The 22,783-nt window shown below is 39.9% G+C and overlaps 1 protein-coding gene across 3 annotated transcripts in view; it reads left to right on the top strand.

Annotated features, from left to right (window-relative positions):
- Positions 1–15,483: 15,483 nt before the first annotated feature.
- The window catches only part of LOC126253587 (activated CDC42 kinase 1), a 566,545-nt gene continuing 559,245 nt past the window's right edge, over positions 15,484–22,783 (top strand). For 2 of the 3 annotated variants that reach the window (XM_049955017.1, XM_049955019.1), the window contains exon 1: positions 15,484–15,929. The gene's annotated coding sequence lies outside the window, so the exon portion shown is untranslated. Of the gene's footprint in view, positions 15,930–20,073; positions 20,096–22,783 lie in introns of those variants that run through there. The other variant, XM_049955018.1, reaches the window with a different exon arrangement.

Here is a 22,783-nt window from a genome sequence, read left to right as displayed (position 1 = left end):
GCCTTATTTTGGGAAAAGCAATATTTCTGTTTGCAGCCAAAGTGCTTCCTGAGATGGAGAAGTTAATGCCATGTACTCTGCTTCTGTTGTTAAGAGAGTTACTGTAGTTTGTTTTCTGCTATTCCATGAAATTGCTGCACCTTGTGACATAAACAAGAAGTCGGTAGTTGATTTTGTATGTTCAGGATCCCCAGCCAGTCAACATCAGTGTATGCTTTGGTATCATTGTCCTCCTCTTTAGAAAATTGTAGTTTGAAGTCCTTAATTTATTTTAGATGTCGTAGGATTATCTTTACAGCTCGCCAGTGGGGTACTCCTGGGTAAGTATAAAATCGACTCAGCACTCCAACTGCATATGCTAGATCTGGCGTTACTTTAATGTTATCCAGCAGTGTGGATACCAGGTGGCAATCTTCGATGTTATAGTTTAGTAAAATTCGATTTATGTAATAGATCTGATCCAACCATAAAAGTCCATGCTTGCGATCTCTTGTTACTTGGATTCTTAGACAATTGGTTACATCTCCAAGATTTTTTAGTTTAAAACGCTTTTCTAATTTCTCTTTAAATGCAATTTTTTTTGTTGCAGATTTATGGAAAAAATTAGCATGTCACCTACATAAATTGCTACTGTTAATATATTGCTTCCTTCATTTTTGTGGTAAACACAAGTGTCAGCTGTGGATCTACTTTGTCCAGTTTAATGTTCCAATAGCGACTTCCCTGTTTAAGTCCACAGGCTGCTTTCTTAAAGTCTTTTTATGCCTTCATCTTTAACTGTCTTTGTCACGCAGACAATTGTGGAAATTTTAACATAAATTTCTTCTTTTAAGTCATCTTATGAAAAAGCTGTCACTATATCACAATAAGCAATGTCCAAGTCATATTTGGCAGCTAGACTAAATAAATATCTGAGTGAATTGTATTGTAATACTAGTGCATAAGTTTATTCATAGTCGAAACCTCTTACTTGTACACATCCCTTGACTAGCAGGCGATGTTTATGACAGGTTATTTGCTCTTGTAAGCCTCTCTTTCTCATAAAGACCCACGTGAAATAGATAGCTTCTTTGCCTGGAGACACGATTGCTTGTTCCCAAGTTTGATTTTCTGCATGTGACTTTAATTCTTCCTAAATTGTTTCAGTCCATGTCTGTGAGTCGCTAAATTACAATGCTTCTTCCAAAGTTGATGGTTCTGATTCTTGTGAATCTTTAGTATGACAGGACATCCACCTTCTTCGGTCTTGGTATTTGGGAAGATCTGAGTACTTTTTGAGGTGGTTTAGAGTCGTCGTTTGTTTCGACTGCGTCTGATTCTCCTGAAAAACTTTTATTTGCCGTGCCGTCCCTTGAATCGTCTTGCGCCTCAATGTTCTCCTCCTAGGTTCTGAATGGAATAAATTTCTGGTTTATACGATATTGCAGTGCCTGTTTTATTCTAACGACGATGCACTGCGGCGACCACCGCTGTTACCAAACACATCAGACGAAATCGCAATTGTGCATAATGTTTACCATCAGCTGTAGAGTGGAATGATGACAATGAAAATTTGTGTCATACCGAGACTCGAACCCGGATTTCCTCCTTAGCGCGAGTGGTCGCCCTACCATTTGGCTATCCGTGCACGAGTCACGACCAGATCCAGACTTCCAATGTCACCAACCATATGTATACGATCTGTACTCGCACATCCATTATGCATATTCCCATAGAGATCAGATATTGCGCTTGAAAGTCGCTTAAATTAGCATTAAGTTTCATACGGTACTTCCCCTGCAGTGCAGCGGTGGTCAGCTCTCAATGTAAGCTTGCAGTGCTGTACCTGCTCTGGTGCAGCCATCTGCGTAGTTGGCAGACAGTTTACTGTATGCGATCAGCTCATACTGCAACACAAACTAAAATACTGCAGGACAGAATAATGTGAGTGCCTCAGTTATTTAATTTTTGAATGAATTAGAATTTAACAATGACTTTTATTACACAGCTAACTGTCCTTGTGTATAAACTCATGTAAAGCATTTCCCTAATGGCCATGCAAACTAACTATGTGGTGTATCTACATAACCAGTTCTACAACAGACCTCACCAGGCGTAAATCAGTTATGTATATGAGCCTTAATTGGATGGCAAATGGAGAGAGAGATTACACATTTTTAACACTCAGTTGGATATAACTAATCTGTGAGATTATTATTATTATTATCATCTTTACTTTCTCAGACGTTAAGTCTGGTTAAGAATGGAGTGACGCGGACCTTTATCAAGCGTCACTTCCTTTTTGCTGTACGGTACATGTTATATTGCATTTAGGAACTTTCGGGTAATTGAACATGTATCAATAATTACGGATTTCTGTAATTGTTTATATATGTTTGGATGTAGCTGTATTGCATTGATGTATTGGTGGATATTGTGTGGTATGACTCCTGTAGTTGATAGTATAATTGGTATGATGTCAACTTTATCCTGATGCCACATGTCTTTGACTTCCTCAGCCAGTTGGATGTATTTTTCAATTTTTTCTCCTGTTTTCTTTTGTATATTTGTTGTATTGGGTATGGATATTTCGATTAGTTGTGTTAATTTCTTCTTTTTATTGGTGAGTATGATGTCAGGTTTGTTATGTGGCGTTGTTTTATCTGTTATAATGGTTCTGTTCCAGTATAATTTGTATTCATCATTCTCCAGTACATTTTGTGGTGCATACTTGTATGTGGGAACGTGTTGTTTTATTAGTTTATGTTGTAAGGCAAGCTGTTGATGTATTATTTTTGCGACATTGTCATGTCTTCTGGGGTATTCTGTATTTGCTAGTATTGTACATCCGCTTGTGATGTGATCTACTGTTTCTATTTGTTGTTTACAAAGTCTGCATTTATCTGTTGTGGTATTGGGATCTTTAATAATATGCTTGCTGAAATACCTGGTGTTTATTGTTTGATCCTGTATTGCAATCATGAATCCTTCTGTCTCACTGTATATATTGCCTTTTCTTAGCCATGTGTTGGATGCGTCTTGATCGATGTGTGGCTGTGTTAGATGATACGGGTGCTTGCCATGAAGTGTTTTCTTTTTCCAATTTACTTTCTTCGTATCTGTTGATGTTATGTGATCTAAAGGGTTGTAGTAGTGGTTATGAAATTGCAGTGGTGTAGCCGATGTATTTATATGAGTGATTGCCTTGTGTATTTTGCTGGTTTCTGCTCGTTCTAGAAAGAATTTTCTTAAATTGTCTACCTGTCCATAATGTAGGTTTTTTATGTCGATAAATCCCCTTCCTCCTTCCTTTCTGCTTAATGTGAATCTTTCTGTTGCTGAGTGTATGTGATGTATTCTATATTTGTGGCATTGTGATCGTGTAAGTGTATTATTATTATTATTATTATTATTATTATCATTATTGTGTGTGTGTGTGCGTGTGTGCACAAGTGCTGAAGACTATAGGTGAGGTGGCGTAAGGAGTCCCTGATAGCTTGCAGTGCTATTATCAGCTTTCATCTGTGAAGCACTAACAGCTGCAGACGAAAACAGTAGCCATCTACAGAGCTGTGGCAACTCTAGCCTTTTACAAAAATGCATTACATATTGGCTGAAGTAGGCCTGCAACACAGCCGTGCGCAGCCCACCATAAGTGTCAGGGAGAATTTTACACTCACTCAGCTACAGAGTTTCCTGTGTCTTCTTGTAGCCTTACTGTTGGTGATTCTTGAATTTCCCAAAATTTTCTTGGTGTTTTTTTTAAATATTGTAACTACAGTTGTTAATGTATGAACAGTATTGTTTATAAAATGTTAGAGAAGCACTGAATTGTTGAACATAAAAATCTGTGAAATGAATAGTGCCCATAAATGATAATGAACAAAATATTTGCCATAATATGTCATCTTTTGGTCTTCAAACACTTTCTTCTTTTATGAAAAACCAGAAAAAGAGGAAAAACATGTATGCAACATCCAACTTCAGTCAGGGCAGAATGTAAACGTGATCCTGTTTACTGACAGATAAGTTATTAGAAAAGTCGGAAATCCTGGGCTATATTTCTAACTGCAGACTTCTTTGTGTTAATTTACCACGAATATCAGATGGGCAGTGGCATAAACTAACGCAATTCTACTTTAAAATGAGACTGAGATGCCTACGTTATTTTAAAAATGAGCCACATTAGGGGCATGTAAAATTACTTTGACGAAACCATGACTTATTGGGGCACAAATGATGTACGTAAATTAGCATCCATTTCAGAGATATTCTTAGTGTAAAAAGATAATTAGAAAGTAAATATAACATATTCAGATTAATGAGTTGACTCAAATAAGGTTTCCCTTAAGTTTAAGCGATAGTTAATTCTTAATCTCAAGAATGAGTTGCTCCAAAACATGCTAGGAAATGTATTGTGCCTGGACAAAGATTATTGTATAACAGAATGATGGATTGTATAGGAATTGCTAACAATAGGTAACATGTTAAAACAGGGGCTATTTAGTATTATCAGTTAGCATAATTGCTTGAATAGCTCATATCAATAAACTGTCAACAGTCAATAAGCAACTTGTATGGCAGCAAACAACTCAAACAAGTGCATTGACAACCAAACCTTATCAGTCAAATACACAGAACAAGATACCATGAGGACTTCCCTGGCTTGGGAAATGACAACTGGCTGCCGACTCTCTTTCTTACGAAGTCCCTTCAAAGTACCTACTATTGTTAACCTACAAATGTTTTGTATTTTAATTCCAACAGTTAGAAATAGATTTATTTGGTTCTGATATAAGTGAAATGGCAAATAATTCTGGCATGGAGATATGTTCACATTAAAATAAGTCTGTGTATATTGAGTTGGCTGAATTTTCTGACTTCCCTCCCCCCTGGTGATGCAACCTCCGAGTGGTGCACACTTAACATGCGTCGTCCCTGTGACCCTGGAACAGAGCGCATTCACAAGCTATAGGGAAAAATATAAGTGAGAAAATTAAACCTGGGGAGAGAGAAGTTGAAGTATATAATATAGTGTGAAGTCTGATGCCAGAGAGACAAGTCATTTCTTTTCAAGAACTTGAATTTGTGCTTTGCTCTCAGTAGCTCTGTTCTGTGTCCTTTTTTATTTGTTAAAAGTTGTATTTTTCTGCTGTTCTCATAACTAAAGCAATAAAAATGATCTTAAGCCACCGTAGTGCCAGTGACATGCAAGAAGAAACAACTTTGTCTAACATGATTTTGGAATCAGCTCCTGTCGCCAACAGAGATTGATAATGTAATATAATATGTACCAGAATGAAAAAAATGCTGCTATCATAACATACAAATGGCGAATATGCCCTGTGCAGAATTGGGGTTGCAACAGAAGGGAGCTAGATTTTCCACTTCTCTGACAGTTTTAATGACATTTAAATCAAAACATCATGCATTCACGCCTTTTTATTTGTTGGTATTAGTGCCATGTCATGTAGTATAATGTCAGGTAAAGTAACATGGTATATAGTGTCATGTCATATAACATGATACATGCCATCACGTCATCCAACATGGCATCTGTTACATCATGAAATATGTCACAATGTATCATCAATGTTCAGGATGCATGCATCGCCATTCTGAAATACTTCCCATTGTAGATGCGCCCCCACTCCCAGATACTTCCTACTGTAGATACGTCCCACTCTCTAGAAGCACATAAATTTGTGTCTAGTTCTTCTTACACCCCTCACCATATGCGTAACAGGTGGTGGGTTTTGGGGATAAATGGTCCCCTAAGGGGAAAAAAATTAACCTTTCTAACCAGAAGTAAAAAAAATCGTTTTAGCATTCCCCCAGGAATATATCCACCCCCAGAAATTTTATCCCTCTTCAGAGAAATGTTTTTATCAATTAGATTCTGCTCTTCAGCCATATAATATTATACAGCGTCATTAAACGCCACTGGTCAGAATGACGTCAAATTGCAAAGAAATATTATCAGAGAAGGGGAAAAACGTATTGCAGAAGAAAAATAAATTGTTACAAAATGTAGCAATAGTTGGCGCTGTAAGCATCATAGTTTAATAGTGATCGACTACAAATGACAAATGAATCATACAACAATACCTACGTTTGACGTTAAACTGCTCAGTGTGCATGGGTGTACAGGTGTGATACTGTTAGTTACGTAAACCCATACACCACGGCAAGGTCATATCACATTGGATGGGAAAAATCTATTTTTAATTGTTCTGAGGCCAAAAACCACATAAAAAGCATTACTCACATCGGTGTTTAATTGTCCTGAGGCCAAAAACCACATAAAAAGCATCAATCACATCGGTTTTTAATTGACCTGGGGTCAAAAATCGCATAAAAAGCACCAATCAAAATCAAATCAGATTATTAATTTCCGTGTGACTGGCGTAAAACATTTTCAATATGCTATCCACCGTTTTCTGCAACAAATTGAGATCGATAACCAGCATGTTCCACAACTGATCGAAGTATTGCAGTAGTGCAGGAGCAGTGCAGTAGGGAGTCGCATATTTAGCTTTCATATTTGTTTTGTAGTTTGATTCTTAATTTCTTTCCGAGTGTTTGTGGGCTTGCGTATTTAATTACATAAAATCTTTGCCTATTCTCGTATTTGAGAGGAGTTATATTGCTTATTAATAGCTATAAAGTATAAATTCGCGGAGTCATTTGTCAGTTGTTTGTTTGGGACAGCCAGTGCTTTCTGTTTATTTCATAGAGTCAGTTAGCAGCAGACAGAGGCCAGTGCAGTTTCATCTGTGCTTGCAGAGTGAAGTGTGCGAGCAGCAGTAGCAGAAACTAATCGTATATTCAGTTTTTCGTATTAGTTTCGTAGGTTTAATTCAAATTACTTTGTGTGTTTGTGTGCTTTCGTGGTGAGATTTTTCGGATCTTTGCGTATTTTCGAATTAGAAAGGGGTAGTATCAAATTTTAATAATGGTAGAGTGTAACATCGCGTAGGCGGTTGTCATTTGTACTAAGACAGGGGTTGGATCGCTTTGTAATATTTGTATAGTGGCGTAGTCGTGGTCATTTGATTGCCGAGTTCGTAAGTAATTGTTCATATATCGCAGCTCAATCTGGTGCTGCTGACGCAACTGTGCAGTTGCATATTCCTGTTTTATTTGTCACAACTCTATACGTCCAGATATTAGCAGTAGGATGGATAGGGTGTGTGCGTGCTGTGTGCTGGCGCAGGAGGAGCTGGCCGTGGTTCGTGAGCAGTTGAGCGTGCTGTTGGCCACGGTCAGCCGCCTTCAGGCTGCTGCCTCGAGGTGCAGCGACGGCGCAGGTTCTGGCGAGTCGCTTGAGATACCCGAGGTGTCGGTTGCTGCGTCCGCTGACTCAGCCACCGAGGCACCTTCTAGTGTACCCAGCGTGTTGGGGCCGCCCTCACCTCAGGGTGAGTGGCGGACTGCAACGCGTTCGCGTCGCTCGAGGCGGAGGGTCAATGTGGAAGCTGGCTGGCTGGCCTCGCCCGTTTATCCTGTCAGTGGGCTCCTTCAGCAGGGCCCGAGCAGGCACACAGGGGCAAAGGCTTGCTGGTTATTGGGAGCTCCAACATTAGGCGGGTGATGGAGCCTCTTAGGGAAATAGCCTACAGGGCTGGAAAGAATTTCAACATGCACTCGGTTTGTCTGCTGGGGGACCTATCCGAGATGTGGAGGCGGTCTTGCCTGCGGCTATTGAGCGTACGGGGTGCAGTCGTCTGCAAGTAGTTGCTCACATCGGCACCAATGATGCCTGTCGCTTGGGTTCTGAGGCAATCCTCAGTTCGTACAGGCAGCTGGCGGATTTTGTGAAGACCGCTGGCCTCGCACGTGTGGTGAAAGCAGAGCTCTCTATTTGCAGCATCGTTCCCAGAGTGGATCGGGGTCCTTTGGTTTGGAGCCGAGTGGAGGGTCTCAACCAGAGGCTTTGTCGACTCTGTGACGGTCTTGGCTGCAGATTTCTAGACTTGCTGAATTGGGTGGGGAATTGTAGGACGCCCCTAGATAGGTCAGGGGTGCACTTCACAAAGGAAGCGGCTACTTGGGTAGCAGAGTACTTGTGGCGTGCACATGGGGTTTTTTTAAGCTAGGCAGTAGTGCGAGGTGTCCTGATGAACACTCACCACTCAACGTGCAGGCAGGGAAATCAGGACGCGCTCAGTGTAAAGACACTTCAGTTATCAAGATATTAGCAGTAAATTTTCAGAGTGTTCGGAATAAAGTTCCTGAATTTACTGCCCTCCAGGAAGCGTGTGGCGCACAAATTATTCTCGGGACTGAGACCTGGATGAATCCTGAGATAGGAAGTTCTGAAATATTTAGTGAGGGTTGGAATGCGTATCGGAAAGACAGATTAGACACTGTAGGAAGTGGTGTCTTCATTGCAGTTGACAAAAATATTGTGTCTACTGAGGTCAAAGTAGAGTGTCATTGCGAAGTTATCTGGACACGTTTAACAGGGTTAGGAGAAATAAAGTTAATTGTTGGGTGTTATTACCAGCCACCAGGTTCCACCATGACAGTTCTAGAATCATTCAAAGGGAGTCTACACTCTGTATCGCAGAAGTACCTGGACCATGCTATATTAGTCAGAGGCGACTTCAACCTACCTAGTATAGACTCGGATGTCTATGGATTCATTACAGTTGGTACAGACAAGCCGTCGTGTGAATTACTTTTGAACACATTATCCGAAAACTGTCTTGAGCAGCTAAATCGACAGCCAACGCGTAATGGAAATATTTTAGATTTGGTAGCCATGAACAGACCAGACCTCATCGACGGTGTCAGTGTTGAGACAGGGATTAGTGATCATGATGTTGTCATTACGACTATGGTTACGAGAGTTAAAAAGTCGGTCAAGGAGGCTAGGAGAGTATTCTTACTAGAAAGAGCAGATAAGCAGCTGTTACCATCCCACTTAGTAAATGAATCGACTTCATTTACCTCCGGTACGATGGACGTGGAAGAATTATGGGCAAATTTTAAACACATTGTAAATCACGCATTGGAGAAGTATGTGCCGAAAAAGTGGGTTACAGACGGGAAAGAGCCACCGTGATTTAACAGCGCAATTCGGAGAATGCTCAGGAAGCAAAGACAGTTGCACTCGCGGTACAAGATAGATTGGGAAAATGAGGACAGCAGCCGGCCGAAGTGGCTGTGCGGTTCTAGGCGCTGCAGTCTGGAACCATGTGACCGCTACGGTCGCAGGTTCGAATTCTGCCTCGGGCATGGATGTATGTGATGTCGTTAGGTTAGTTATGTTTAACTAGTTCTAAGTTCTAGGGGGCTAATGACCTCAGAAGTTGAATCCCGTAGTGCTCAGAGCCATTTGAACCATTTTGAGGACAGGCAAAAGTTAGTAGAGATTCGTGCTGCTGTGAAAAGAGCGATGCGTGAAGCATACAGCTACTACCACCATCATACCTTAGCAAAAGATCTTGCTGAAAACCCAAGGAAATTCTGGTCTTACGTAAAATCGGTAAGAGGGTCGAAGGCTTCCATCCAGTCACTCACTGATCAGTCTGGCCTAGCAACGGAAGACAGCAAAACGAAAGCTGAAATTTTAAATTTAGCATTTGATAAATCTTTCACACAGGAGGATCGTACAAACATACCGCCTTTTGAGTCTCGTACAGATTCCCATATGGAGGACATAGTGATAGACATCCCTGGGGTTGTGAAGCATCTGAATGGGTTGAAAATAAATAAATCGCCACGTCCTGATGGGATTCCAATTCGGTTTTACAGAGAGTACTCTACTGCATTGGCTCCTTACTTAGCTTGCATTTATCGCGAATCTCTTGCCCAACGTAAAGTCCCGAGCGACTGGAAAAAAGCGCAGGTGACGCCTGTATATAAGAAGGGCAGAAGGATGGACCCTCAAAATTACAGACCAATGTCCTTAACATCGCTTTGTTGCAGGATTCTCGGACATATTCTCAGTTCGAATACAATGAATTTCCTTGAGACAGAGAAGTTGCTGTCCATGCATCGGCACGGCTTTAGAAAGCACCACCCCTGCGAAACGCAACTCGCCCTTTTCTCACATGATATCTTGCGAACCATGGATGAAGGGTATCAGACAGATGGTATATTCCTTGACTTCCGGAAAGCGTTTGACTCGGTGCCCCACTGCAGACTCCTAACTAAGGTACGAGCATATGGGATTGGTTCCCAAATATGTGAGTAGCTCGAAGACTTCTTAAGTAATATAACCCAGCACGTTGTCCTCGATGGTGATAGTTCATCGGAGGTGATGGTATCATCTGGAGTGCCCCAGGGAAGTGTGGTAGGTCCGCTGTTGCTTTCTATCTACATAAATGATCTTTTGGATAGGGTGAATAGCAATGTGCGGCTGTTTGCTGATGATGCTGTGGTGTACGGGAAGGTGTCGTCGTTGAGTGACTGTAGGAGGATACAAGATGTCTTGGACAGGATTTGTGACTGGTGCAAAGAATGGCAACTAACTCTAAATATAGATAAATGTAAATTAATGCAGATGAATAGGAAAAAGAATCCTGTAATGTTTGAATACTCCATATGTAGTGTAGCCCTTGACATAGTCACGTCGCTTAAATATTTGGGTGTAACATTGCAGAGCGATATGAAGCGGGACAAGCATGTAATGGCAGTTGTGGGGAAGGCAGATAGTCGTCTTCGGTTCATTGGTAGAATTTTGGGAAGATGGGGTTCATCTGTAAAGGAGACCGCTTATAAAACACTAATACGACCTATTCTTGAGTACTGCTCGAGCGTTTGGGATCCCTATCAGGTCGGATTGAGGGAGGACATAGAAGAAATTCAGAGGCGGGCTGCTAGATTTGTTACTGGTAGGTTTGATCATCACGCGAGTGTTACGGAAATGCTTCAGGAACTTGGGTGGGAGTCTCTGGAGGAAAGGATGCGTTATTTTCGTGAATCGCTACTGAGGAAATATAGAGAACCAGCATTTTAGGCTGACTGCAGTACAATTTTACTGCCGCCAACTTATATTTCGCGGAAAGACCACAAAGATAAGATAAGAGAGATTAGGGCTCGTACAGAGGCATATAGGCAGTCATTTTTCCCTCGTTCTGTTTGGGAGTGGAACAGGGAGAGAAGATGCTAGTTGTGGTACGAGGTACCCTCCGCCATGCACCGTATGGTGGATTGTGGAGTATGTATGTAGATGTAGATGTAGATATTTCCAGGGTCACGTTCAGAATGTGTTGCAATATGTGCCTTCAGTGCAGCTATGTTTGCAGTCAGAACACTGAACACATCTTTCAGATAGCCCCACAGTCATAAGTCACACAGATTAAGATCAGGTGATTGGTATGACCAGGCTGTAGGGAAATGGCAGGCGATAATTCAAGCATTTCCGAAATAACGGTTCAGCAGCTGCTTAACTGGTTTTGCAATGTGTGGAGATGCGCCATCTTACATAAAAATGATTACTTCCACGCATCCACGCTGTTGGAGATCTGGAATGATGTGCTTGCGCAAAAGACACTCATAGCGCTTACCAGTGACGGTACAGGTAACAGGACCGGAAGCACCTCTCTCTTTGAAAAAATGTGGCGCTATGGTAAATGGTGCCGTAGACCCACACCATACAGTGACCTTTTCAGGATGAAGTGGTACTGCTTGATTTGCGTGTGATTTTCCATTGCCCATCTTCAACAATTCTGTGTATTGAGATATCCTGTCAGATGGAAATCTTCCACGGCCAATCATTGTCCACTTCTATGCGAGCAAGAAATTCTAAAGCAAACGTCCCTCTTGCTGGCAGGTCAACAGGATGCAACTCGTGCACATGTGTAATTATGAATGGATAGCAAAGAAGGATGTTTCGTAGGATTTTACGCACCGTGCTCACGGGTATGTCCAATGTTCGGGCAATTCTCCATGCACTACACCTTTGCACACCACCATTCGACCACTCCTACATTGCTGTGGCCACGGCTTCCACTGACGTCGGATCAGTTTGTTTCCTCCCTCTGCCAGCTTGCACACGGCAGTCATCGGAACCACGCCTTTTTGCAAACCCTTCTGGGTCGGGAACTTCAGCAGAGAGACGTGTGCACAGTCATCACTCTTGTAATACAGCTTTACAAGCGGGCAGTCGTGGCGAACATCGCAGACGCGAAAGTAGGAAAAGCCGTGTACCCGGCGTGTTTATACTAGGTTCTATGGGTAGTGCACATGACAGGAATTTTCATTTACGCACTCTGACACATACAGCGCCATATGTTGATCAATTTTCACACTGTTTTTTCCCTCTGCCATACGTTTTCCCCCTTCTCCTATAATATTCCTTTGCAATTTGACGTTATTCTGACCGGTGGTGTTATTTCTACAGTGTTTTGGAAGTTTATCTTTAATTATAATCAACCCGTATATTGTTCACTATGGCTGGCGAATCATCTGGATTTTGGGCACAGGGTCAGGGCCTTTAGCATGTCAACATCTACATGTACACAAATACTGAGAAATCCACCGTGCATCGCGTGGCAGATGGTACCATGTACCATCTGTAGTCATTTTCTTTCTATTCTACTCGCAAATAGAATGAGGGAAAAACGACTATCTATACAAAGCTATTCAAAAAGAAGGAACAGATTTCAAAATTTATTGCTCCCAAACTACAAAAGAGAGAAACAGAATTTCAACTTTCGTGGAAAGAGTACAGTTCAAATTTTTATCCATTCAATGTCAGCAGCATGTGTTACGCGACAAATACGAAAACGGTGGCTCATTTTCTACCACAAACGAAGCTACTGATCTCTCGTTATCGAATTCACAGCTTCAACAATGCGATGTTGCGCACTTTCAATAGTGTCAGGCACAGAGGGGATGAAAACGCTATCTTTTATTTAACCTCAGAGGTTAAAGTCACAACATGACCTGGGAGACCACCGCCGATGAAGTTCATCTTCTACTCCTCCTCTTCCAATCAAACATCTTGGAATGGTGTCATTAAGGTAACGTCGGACGTGCTCAGAGAAATTCCCACTTGAGCAGTACTCGAGAACAAGTCACACTAGTGTCCTATATGCGGTCCCCTTTACAGATGAACCACATTTCCTAGAATTCTCCCAATAAACCGAAGTCGACCATTCGCCTTCCCAACCACAATCCTCACACGCTCGTTCCATTTTGTATTGCTCTGCAACGTTATGCCTTGGTATTTACATGATGTGACTGTGTCAAGCAGTATGTGTATGCTGTATCCAAAAATTGTGGGGTTTGTTTTTTGTACTCATCTTCATTAACTTACATTTTTTTACATTTAGAGCTAGCTGTCGTTCATCACATCAACTAAAAATTTTTTCTACGTCATCTTGTATCCTCAACAGTCCCAGTAACAACCTATAAACTGCAATATGCAAGTTTGCGAACAACTTCCGGCTAAGAGAGCTCACTGTGCTGGGGAAATAGGCTTAACTTTTAAAACACGGGATATATTTTAAGAGAATGTCTTTGAAGCTGCCAGATAAGTCGAAAAGCTAGTGCCTTTTTTTTTACATCTCTAACTCTGTCCAGGGCACGTCTGCATTTTTGTGCTATGATAGGAGTTTTTTCATTCTGGTTCCCAATTTTTACTCTGCCATACTTTTGAATTTAGATTTCCATAGCTTGGCAACCGATGTAGATTTTTGTTGACTCAGGCAATGGCTGACCGAGGATAGGTGTTTTTATTGTCTTAGGAACCATGTTGCTTATGTTCTGACAAACGAATAAAGCTTTCAAAAAACCAACAGGGGACCATTAATTACATGTATTTATCACCCCTCTTGCAAAATTTGAAACGATTTGCCCAAGTTTGAAACACAGAAGCGCTGTGCATAAAAAACCAAGAAACGTGTTTTTACACATACAAGCCGAATGAAGCTAGATTTTTTAAAGCAAGTTTTCAGTTTTATCGTAAGTATACATTTTTATTTATTTGATCACTTTAAACTGTATCTGAGAGTTCAGCTCACTTAACAACGAATTTTGTGTGCTACATTTAGCTCGACTTTAAACTATCATATATCAACAACAAGTAAAGATTACTGGATTAAAAAATCCGTTTTGACTTTATCCATTCTTACCTTCATAGAAAGTTTGACCTGATTTGTACAAGATCAAAGTAGAGAAGTGCCGTACTTCAAAAACTCCCAGAAAAACGTGTTTTTTGTATGTTTTGCACTTAAAATTCGAACAGTACGCATGCAAATTGTACCATCAGTGCTATTTTTCTGGGGGGACGCTGGGGGATGCGTACCTAAACTTTTTCGTCGACAAAGTAATTTTTTTACTATGTTGAGAATCTGGGTGAGTGCCAAAGATTTATTGCACGGATGTAAATTTTTTATTTATGTTTTTCGTGTTGGTAATTGCAATACGAACGATATCAGTGCAGTTTTTGGTGGGAAAAGCGATGTCATTGACTGTTTCAAGCTTTTCGAAGCTGCGGCAACCGTTCTCGAGAACTGAATCGCTGGCAGCCATTGTACGATACCATTTTCTTTTATTGTTCAGGGGTTGATGGGAATCGCATGCTTCATTTGAGGTGATGTAAACTGAAGTGTTCGATACCACATTCTCTTGTATGTTTGGGTCAACTGAAGAGTCTGATTCCATTTTTTTTAGTTCGACATGTTGATGACGTCATGACTAAAAGCAGACGGGTGGCATCGCTTGCTTCAGTTATTAGTGATTTTCGCTGCATTATATCCAATCTCGGAGTACCCTCAATCTTTTTTTTTTAGAAAAAAAGCACTGTGTACCATTATCTATGTATTAGTTTTAATCCAATTAAAGTCTTATGCAAAAGGAATTAATCGAATTGCACAGTCTGCCTGGGCGCCAACTCTGGCTCGTCGTTCAAACTTTGCTCAATATATAACACAGCTATAGTAAGACAGATGTTCGAATGGCTAGGCAATGGCCGCTGATCCGGACTATAGCAAAAACTTGTGACCCCATTTTCCTAGCTCAAGTAGGAACCGAGCACCATGACGCTCTCCCTCCTCCTCCCCCACTCCCCCCCCCCCTCCCCGGCCACACAACACCGACAACACCGATCACCGATCCTAGGGCGGCCTTTTCGGAGATACTTTTAGAGCGCTTTCGCGCTGTAGCGATAATATAACGCTTTTCCTTTACGAATGTGTTTGATTTCAGTTCTTCCAGTGACGCTACTATGTATTTGTAAACATCAAACTGACTTCGTATTGTGGGTCACAAGAAGACCGCATAATTGGTATTTTTCCTCTCAAGCGCTGTTTACTTCATAAACCAGCATCTTTGTTCGATGTTCGCTAAAGGATGTAAAACACCACAAATAAAACTTCTGCACCCTGCAGCTGGCGTAAAAGATTGAAAACTTATCTCATAGCACGAGAAAATACAGGGCGAAGTGAGCAGGAGTCACTATTTATGTCGTTTCTTCAGAGGATACCTGTTCTTGATACAGCCACGGCCGCTTCCATCAGGTTGTAACTTGCTTGCGAATGTCTTTGGAATCGGAACTGATTTGATTTGTCTAATTGAATAATGACATACTTGTTAAAAGCGCAGTCAAAAGTCAAGCCAAATTAAGCGGTGGAAGGTGTGAGAGTATTTATATGACATTGTTTCAGCCAAAATAAGCGGTGGAAGGTGTGAGAGTGTTTACAAGAAATTGTTTCAAAGTATCTGTCATTCAGATGCGCCTTGAAAAGGATGTGCCTCTGGAAAAAGAGGAATTTCAGTTCTTAAACCGTAGCAGAGCGGAAGTAGACAGACAAGTATAATTTATTAAAGAGCAGTCGTGAAACTGCTTTTGATTACAATTAGTTTCCAATGTCCTGCATAGTGTTGTATTTTTTCTGAAGCAACTATGACAGTACAAAGGCAACATTACGTGCCAACTTACGTGTGTTGGTAGGCTGAGGAAGACGTTTGAAGATTGGAGGAGGAATAATTTGGTGAGTTTATATTTAAGCTCTGTTTGAAATTAAGCCTCAGTATCAGCGTGGTAAACGGACAAAATAAATCGACATACAAAGAATTTATTGGATAAGATATGTAGCAGTATGTAATACTGCGATTCGTACCTGTCATGTAACGCTGTAATTTTGAAAATTTTATTTATTTGCCTTTTAAACTTAGTCCTAAAGCAGCTTATAGTAATGATTAAGTTAGTGTGGGTTGGAGTAATTTACTTAATTATGGCTGTATTGGTGGCTACTAGTAAGCAATTCCTTGTATTTGCAATTGTTCCCGTAGGCGTACCCTTCCTCATTGATTGATTGACAACGTTGTGCTAAATATTCAGACGCGATGGAAAAGAATCGTATTGTAAATTTACTAGAGAAATATCCCGAAGTTAGAGAGCCCAACGCTTCAAAGTCCGCAATAGACACTCAAACACCCCCAACTTCACTTCCACTCCTCTTGTTGAACAATGTTGATGGTAGCTGTATATTCAGTTCAACTCATTATTTGCTGTTTGCACAAATAATCGTTTTCAGCATTGCCTAATTTAGCATGGTTTTGCCCATGCCACTCCATTAAATTTTCTGTGAAACCTAAATTAATTGATTCCACAATTCCCCCTTTTATCGATCATAATTGTGGCTGAAATTCATTATTTCCACAATTACGCGGTTTTTCCCGGTGCTTGTCATTAGCTGTCAAAGAAGGAACAGTGGGTTTGTAAAGACTGCCGTTAAGATCCTGGCCAGTTGTTATATTGTTTGGCATATTTTTATTTTGTTATATAGAAGTAGAAGATAGCAAAAGGAAGGCTGAAGTTTTAAATTCCATGTTTAATAAATTGTTCACATGGGAGAATGGTATAAAGTACTGTCATTTGACTATCGCACAGAGTCCTGTATTGAAGACATAGGGTCCCAGATATGTGACTGGCTTGAAGACTTCTTAAGTAATAGAGCCCAGTATGTTGTTCTTGATGATGAGCATTCATTGGACACAGGGGTAACATCAGGAGTGCCCCAGGCAAGTGAATACATAAATGATATGGCAGACAGGTGGGCAGCAATCTGGCAGTTCTTCATTGATGATGCTGTGGTGTACAGGAAAGTGTTGAAGATAAGTGACTGTAGTTTGATACCAGATAAAATTTCTAGTTGGTGTGATGAATGGCAGCTGGCTCTTAATGTATAAAAGTGTAAGTTAATGTGGATGAGCAGGAAAAAAAACCTGTAATGTTCAGATACAGATTTAGTAGTGTCCTTATTGACACAGTTACATCATTTAAATATATAGGCATAACATTGTGAAGCAATGTGAAATGGAATGAGCATATGAGGATTGTTGTAGGGAAGGCGAATGGTCAACTTCGGTTTATGGAGAGAATTTTAGGAAAGTGTAGTTCACCTGCATATAGCATCCTAGTGCGACCTACTCTTGAGTATTGCTAGACTGTTAGGGATATACACCAGGGCAGATTGCAAGAAGACATCAAAGCAATTCAGAGGCGATCTGATAGATTTGTTACTAGTAGATTCGATCAGCATCCAAGTGTTATGGATATGCTTTGGGAGCACAAGTGGGAATCCCTGGAGGAAAATAACATTGATTTTGAAGAACACTACTGAGAAATCTTTAGAGTACCAGAATTAGAAGCTGACTACAGAATGATCCTACTGCTTCCAACATACATTTATTGTAGGGACCATGAAGATAAGATAGGCTACGTGAAATTGGGGCTCATACGGAGGCATGTAGATAGTCATATTTCGCTCGCTCTGTCTGGGAGTGGAACAGGAAAGGAAACGACTAGTTGCAGTACAGGGTGCCCTGTGCCACGTACTATATGCTGGCTTGCGTAGTATGTATGTAGATATAGTCTTATCAGTAGAGGTGAGATCTCTGGAGTGATTTCACTTTGAAATGTTTCGTAATCAATACTTTACCTGCACTTTTTAGTAAGGGTTCAAGTATTTGTTAGAGGCTTGGATGTTTGACAGAAAGTACTTTACATTGACATGTTTATGCTTAGTGTTTTGTCTGTGCCACAGTACTGTCCTGTGGAATATGGATGACATTGTGAAGACATTAGGGTCATTCCATGTCAAGTCATCCAGACCTTGACATCCATCATCTAGTTGTGAACAGAGATTTTATGTACTGCTTTTATATCTAATATCATGAAATTTTGCCAATTTTTATTGCTTTATATACATTCTGTTGGTAGCAATTGCTGAAAGTGGGATGCAATTTGTTACTTCAAAGCAAACTAAAAATTGGCTGCAGTTTTTAAACAAAATATGGTATGCTGACAGTTTTTTCCCTGAACATCCTTTCGGACATGTAGTTTCTGAAAACATGTTAGAATTGTCCAATTAGATTTTTGTAAATTAATTTTATTTAGTTTTATTTTTAAATTAGAAAAATATTTTGAACAATGCCCCCCCCCCCCCGCCCCCCTCTGGGAGATAACACAGGATGAATCCCATACTTGCGTTACTGTGTTACAGAATCTTTGTTTTTAGAGATTATTTTCCCACTGAGGGAAACATTCCACGTGGGAAAAATGTATCTAAAAACGATTCTGTAACTTACCAAACGAAAGCGTTGGTATGTTGCTAGAGACAATAACAAACACACACACAAATTTCAAGCTTTCGCAACCCAAGGTTGCTTCATCAGGAAAGAGGGAAGGAGAGGGAAAGGCGAAAGGATGTACGTTTTAAAGGAGAGGGTAAGGAGTCATTCCAATCCTGGGAGCGGAAAGAGGGTAAAAACGGACAGGTATACACACGCGCGAGTGCACACACATATCCATCCGCACATATACAAACACAAGCAGATATCTCACTTTTGATAGATTGATTCTTTCATCAAATATTAAAGCAGGTTATGCAGTTATCACAGTCAGACCGTATATTTTGCACCCAATGTGCTGCTACCAGTGTCATCGCTACAACCACACTCTAGAGTCCTGTCGAGACCCAGCCAAATGCGTAACCTGTGTTAGGGATGCTCACGAGGACGATTGTCCACCTCCTTCTCGCCACTGTATCAACGGCTGTGGCGACCATGCTGCCTCCTCCTTGAGATTGTCCCATGTGTCTCAATGAGTGGGCTGTCCAGGAGATGTGGGTATAGGAAAAAGTGCCTTACCCAGTCGCTTACAAGCTACTGGCTAATTGCATTCCCTGCGTTCCAACATCCGGCACTTAAAGTACTGTTCTTGCTTCATCTTGCTCCACGAAGGACATGGACTCACAGACATTCAACCTCAAATTCAGCCCTGCGGTTGTGAAATTATCCAGTGTCACGGTAGCATCTCCGTCTCCTCGTCCAGCTGGGCAAAAAGCCACCAAACCTTTGCCTCACAGAGCGAAGTCACCAGCTACATGACCGGCAGGGCAAAAAGGACAGAAGGAATACTCCTGTGAAGGCTTCCAATGTCCCTCCAACCAACAAACATCCGAGTCTTTCTCTGCCAACTGGAAAGGCTCCAAGAAGTCAAACAAAGGCAAGTCGTTTTCTTCTTTGCCGGCTTGGAGAACTTCTTTGACTGTGTCACCATGTGATACCCTCACCTGGCCAACCATCTACATCTACATCCATACTCCGCAAGCCACCTGACGGTGTGTGGCGGAGGGTACCTTGAGTTCCTCTATTCCAGTCTCGTATTGTTCGTGGAAAGAAAGATTGTCAGTATGCCTCTGTGTGGGCTCTGATCTCTATGATTTTATCCGCGTGGGCTCTTTGCGAGATATACGTAGGAGGGAGTGATATACTGCTTGACTCCTCGGTGAAGGTATGTTCTTGAAATTTCAACAAAAGCCCGTACTGAGCTACTGAGCCTCTCTCTCGCAGATATTCCACTGGAGTTGATCTGTTATCTCCAAAACGCTTTCGCGATTACTAAATGATCCTGTAATGAAGCACGCTGCTCTCCGTTGGATCTGCTCTATCTCTTCTATCAACTCTATCTGGCACGGACCCCACACCAGTGAGCAGTATTCAAGCAGTGGGCGAACAAGTGTACTGTAACCTACTTCCTTTGTTTTCAGACTGCATTTCCTGAGGATTCTTCCAATGAATCTCAGTCTGGCATCTTCTTTACCGACGACTAATTTTATAAGGTCATTATTTATTATTCTGGATTTACAATGTGAGTACATTTTTCCAGCACCTATTCTAGGTTACAGTAAGTCACTAATTATTGTTCTCCACTCTTCTCTATTTGTCCATAAATCTTCAGGAATGTTGTTCTTCCTCATTGCTGACTGAACTCCCTGTATCCATGTATCAGGTGGTCGTCCCCTTTTTCCTCTTCCAATTGGTACCCAGTCGATTGTGCATTTTGGTAGCCTTTCCTGTTCCATTCGTCTGATGTGTCCATACCATTTAAGTTGTTTGTGCTCGATGAAATCAATAATTGAATTTTTACATTTCATCTTTTCTCTGATTACTTCATTTCTTATTCTTTCTCGTCTTGATATTCTTGCTGAACGTCTCCAGAAATCCATTTCTGTGGCTAATAATTTTGATTTCAGTTGCCATTTTGTTGTCCACACTTCTGAACCATATGTAATAATGCTCCTAACTATTGTTTTAAAAATCCTTATTTTGTTATCAGTTGTTATGTGTTTGTCCCAGAGAATTCCATTCAATAAAGAGATTGTCGTCTTTCCAGAATTTATTCTTGATCTAATTTCTTTGTCCTGTTTCCCATCATTTGTAATTTTCACACCTAAATATTTATATTCCTCAGTAGCTGTTATTGTTCCCATCCCTTCTTCTAATATTAAGTCTCCATTCACTCCACCAATTACCATGTACTTTGTTTTATTCATGTTTACATTTAGACCTGATTTTTTTATATTCTTGAATCAATTTTCTGGTCATATACTCTATGTCCTCATAGTCTTGGGCTATAATCAGTTGGTCATCTGCAAATTGTAACGAGTATATTGTTCTATCATTTATTGGTATTCCCATAGCGTGACATTTTTTCTTCCAAGTCTGTAAAGTTACTTCTGTATATATTTTATACAATATAGGTGAGATGCTACATCCTTGACGTAATCCTTTTGTGACTTGGAATCCATGTGATAGATATTTACCAATTTTTATTTTTGAAATAGAATTTTTATATAAATTTTGAATTGCTTTAATTATTCTTGGATTTATTCCTATTGATATTAAAGCTTTCCATAAACTGGATAAAGGCACACTATCATAGGCTTTTTCTATATCTATGAATACTAAATGTATAGGTTGTGCCCGAACCATTTTTTTTTCAATAATTTGTTGTAGGCAAAAGATATGATCAATTGTTGATCTTCCAGCTCTAAAACCTGCTTGTTCTTCAGCCTCCTTTTCTTTGTATTCTTGTTCTAACAAATATTTAATAATTCTTCCATATAATCTACTGAAGGTATTGGTCACTGTTATTCCCCTATAATTTTTACACTCATCTTTCGCTCCTTTTTTATGTATCACTGAAATATATCCTACTTTCAAATCATTTGAGACATCTTCCCCATTTAAACATCTTTCGAAAAGGTTTCTTAACAATTCCATTAATTTCTTTGTTCCTAATTTTAATAATTCTGCAGGAATACCTCCAATGCCTGTAGCCCTTCCATTCTTTAAAGATTTTATTGCAGTTTTTACTGTGTCTATTTCCAAACGGATTTAATTCTTTGCTTGTAGATCTATCATTTCATTATATTCAGGGTTTCCCAAGTATTCTTCCCTGTTTTCTGTTAATAAACTTATAAAATATTTTTCCCAAGAGTCATGAGTAATATATTTAATATGTGTTGTTTCTTTGGAATTCCTTCTTAAATTTTTTATAGTTTTCCATGCTTCTGTGTTTCTTTTACCACCAATATAGGATTCAATTTTTTGACATGACTGTTCCCAAACTTTGTTTTTTGCTTCTGCAACCTTTTTCCGGATTTTCGCTTGTTGTGCATTAAGCTCTATTTTATCTTGAAGATTTCTGGTATTTAACCATTTTAAATATTTTTCTTTCTTTAATTTTACTTCCTTTTTAATTTATTCATTCCAGTAGTATAATGGATGGTTTGTACGTGTTTCTTCTGTTTCTCCTAAAGCTTCCTTGGCGGCTTCATGTAGTTTATTTACAATATAATGATACTGATCTTCTGTATTGTCAAACTCTGTTTCTACCAGTTTTTCATCTAATCTCTTTTGATATAAAAATATTGTGCTTTCATTCTCAAAACTATTCAAATTATATTTAGGAATTTTGATTTCTGTTTGTATATTTTCTATAGGACAATTTCGATTTTCTTCAGTGCTTTTTCCTCTGAAGGGGAATAAAAATTTGGAATTTACCAAATAATGATCGCTAAGAGTTACCCCTCTATATACTCTTATGTCATGTATTTTTATCCTCGTTTGCTGTTTAATTATAATATAGTCTATTATTGATTCAATGTATCTTTATGCCATGTGTATTTATGTATTTCTTTATGTTGATAAAAGCCATTTAATATTTTCAATGAATTTTGTTCACAGATATCAATAAGTCTATTACCCTTATCATTTATAACATTTTCTCCAAATGGTCCTATAATTTTATTTCCAATTTTACTTCCAGTTCTACTGTTAAAATCCCCTGCAATAATAATCTCCCTGGTTTTCCCGATATCCTCTATGATTCCATTTAAATTATTATAGAAATCATCCTTTTTACAAATTGGTTCATCTTCGCTTATTCCATATACTCCTATAATAGTAATTTTGTATCCATGAATATCAATATTAATTTTAATCAGATTTTCATCAATAGGTTCCCAGTTTGTGACCATTCTTTTGAATTTGT

The sequence above is a fragment of the Schistocerca nitens genome, chromosome 4 (assembly GCF_023898315.1).
Source record: "Schistocerca nitens isolate TAMUIC-IGC-003100 chromosome 4, iqSchNite1.1, whole genome shotgun sequence".
NCBI classification, from domain to species: domain Eukaryota; kingdom Metazoa; phylum Arthropoda; class Insecta; order Orthoptera; family Acrididae; genus Schistocerca; species Schistocerca nitens.
Note: the sequence above shows the minus strand (reverse complement) of the source record. Positions and strands in the feature narration are given on the sequence as shown.